Source organism: Lolium rigidum, chromosome 7, assembly GCF_022539505.1.
Source record: "Lolium rigidum isolate FL_2022 chromosome 7, APGP_CSIRO_Lrig_0.1, whole genome shotgun sequence".
Taxonomy (NCBI): domain Eukaryota; kingdom Viridiplantae; phylum Streptophyta; class Magnoliopsida; order Poales; family Poaceae; genus Lolium; species Lolium rigidum.
The window spans coordinates 97,998,653-98,001,766 of record NC_061514.1 but is presented as its reverse complement, the minus strand read 5'-3'; positions in this window follow the sequence as shown (position 1 = coordinate 98,001,766).

Below are 3,114 nucleotides of genomic sequence, written 5' to 3'. Positions count from 1 at the left end.
ACAAAAATATTCATTTTTATCAAAAAAAACGTGTGCAAACATAGTAGAATGTTTAAATGTATATACAAAGTTTTACTTCACAATTTCTGAATGTTTTGGAATGTGATTTCACACAGTAAACTCATGTGAACCATGAGACGAATTGAATTTTCGGTCATTTTACCGCATCTAGTTCCTACCTTTGTGGTCAGAGCAGCATGTGGAGAGCGCGTGAGGTGGGCTCGCTGGACGGATCGCTGCCATTGATGGCCGCATTTACTTGCGTGTCGCTGTTAGTTGGCCGAGAGAGGAGAGGAGGTCGGCGGTGCACTGCAGCTCCTGGGCCCGCGGACAGAGACTTTTAGCGCCCGTTCCGTTCCGTGTCCGATTCCGGGCTTTCAACCTGCGCAGGAACGTGCGTTGGGCGAGCAGACCCGTAGCTGGATGGATGGATGGGGATGGCCGTGTCAGTCGCCGTTCGTTTTTACTTGCCGCGCCGGCCAACCGCCACCTGCATGCGTACCCACCGCCGGGACAGGTTTTCTTTGGTCTCAGGGCATCTCCAGCGGCGCGATGCAAAGGGACGTTCAGCGACCGTTTTCGTCCACCGTGACCGGAAATGCGTTTAGTGCCTGTTCCAGCGGGGCGATGCAAAGTGATCGGGCCGTCCGCGGAGACGCAAATCTGGCCTAAATATGCGCCAGGTTTGCGTCTCCGCGGACGCTCGGCGGACGCGCAAAGTGTCCGCTCGGTGCTCGCGCGGGCCCGCCTGGCAGCGGCACAACTGTTTCGTCTTCCGCGGTATTATTTCTGGGCGGCGCGCTGCAGCCTTTGCAGGGGCCGCGTTAATGGCGTGCTTCGGCTTTCGCGAGCGTGCGCATCTAGTAGGTGTTGCACTGTCAGACCATTGAAGACGAGATGTCGTCGGAGCCTTAATAAAGGGACGCTGCCGGCGTCCATTTCCCCGACCAAAACCATTGGCAAAATCCCACAGTACCCACCACACGGACGCCATGGGGAAGAAATGCTGGCCGTTCCGGAAGACGAAGAACGACCAGGAGGCTAGCTGCTCGCGTTCGGCAAAAAGCGGGGTCGACCGGTACGTCCGCGTTGACCTCGCTCGGCGCCTATGGGAGGAAAACCGGCCGGTACCATGGCCGGACGCGAACTTGCCGGGGGGGCTGGTACCCGAACTCGCGGCGCGTGCCGGTCCCTCCCCCCCCCCCGCGCCGCGCTCGGGCCGAGAGCGGCGGGACGAGGTGCGGCGCCGGCGCGCGGTCTTGCCGCCGGATCTGCGGGAGGATCCGGCGTATGCGCTAAACTCCTACAACTGGATTTCCTTCGGGGCGTGGGAGTTCGACGCGCGGCGCCGCGCTGCCTACCTCGCCGACGTAGACTACTTCGAGCGCGAGATCGCCGCCGAAGAAGAAGAGAACGACCACGAGGACGCGGACGACGACGTCGACGAGGACGAGGACGGCGACGTGACCATGCCGCAGTACGACCACGACGACGGCGAACCGGCGTGGGATCCGGAGAACCAGCCGTCGGACATTTCAAAGGAGGAGGCCATTGCCATGGCACCGGCCAGCGGCCGAGCGGGGACGAGCTCAACGAGCTCGCTTTGTGGGACGGGCTCGCAATCCGGCTCCGCGAGTCGGCGCTCGCGCGGGGAGGCCGGCGACTCCTCCGGCCACGCCGATGCGTTCCAACGTCCGCGCTCCGCCTCGTTGCTCCGGCGTGGGACCCCGGCCACGACCTCCCGGCCGTGCGGCGGTACCTCCTCCACCGCCGGCGTACGAGCTTCCATGGCCGACGCCGCAGCTGATTGACCTCGTCGGCGACGACGACCGATGAGCAGCCGCCTATTTTAGCATCCCTTTCTGGCTTTTTATGTCCTTTTTATTCATGTAAATTATGGCGTATGAATAAAAAAAAATTATGCGTCGTGCCGCTGGAGCCACCCCCGACGCAAACGGACACCCGGACGCTTTCGACCATTTGGCCCGATGGAAACGGACACAAGGCGTCCGTTTGAACGTCCGAAATGCGTCGCGCCGCTGGAGATGCCCTCAGATTAGAGCATCTCCAGTCGCGTCCCCCAAACCGTCCCCCAAACCGCGCCGGATCGAGCGTTTGGGGGACGTGTTTTGTTCGTGCCGCCTTTGGGGAACGTCGCTCCCTGATGTCTACGCACACTCCTTTTCCTGTAGACAGTGTTGGGCCTCCAAGAGCAGAGGTTTGTAGAACAGCAGCAAGTTTTCCCTTAAGTGGATCACCCAAGGTTTATCGAACTCAGGGAGGAAGAGGTCAAAGATATCCCTCTCAAGCAACCCTGCGATCACAATACAAGAAGTCTCTTGTGTCCCCAACACACCTAATACACTTGTCAGATGTATAGGTGCACTAGTTCGGCGAAGAGATAGTGAAATACAAGTAGTATGGATGTATATGAGTGGTAATAGCAATCTGAATAAAATATGGCAGCGAGTAAACATGCAACAGAACAGTAAATAAACGGAGTTTCGATGTTCGGAAATAAGGCCTAGGGATCATACTTTCACTTGTGGACACTCTCAACATTGATCACATAATAAAACCACTCTACACTCTCTTGTTGGATGATGAACACCACTAATTGTGTAGGGCTACAAGAGCACCTCAATACCGGAGTTAACAAGCTCCACAACATTCGATGTTCATATTTAAATAACCTTAGAGTGCATGATAGATCATTGCAATTACACCAAGTACTAACATAGCATGCACACTGTCACCATCACACTATGAAGGAGGAATAGATCACATCAATACTATCATAGCAATAATTAACTTCATAATCTACAAGAGATTACAATCATAACCTACGCCAAGTACTACATGATGCATACACTGTCACCTTTACACCATGCAGGAGGAATAGAGTACTTTAATAACATCACTAGAGTAACACATAGATGAATAGTGATACAAAACTCATATGAATCTCAATCATGTTAGGCAGCTCATGAGATCATTGTATTGAAGTACATAGGAGAGAGATTAACCACATAGCTACCAAGTACAGACCCCGAGCCTCGATGGAGAACTACTCCCTCCTCATGGGAGACAGCAGCGTTGATGAAGATGGCGGTG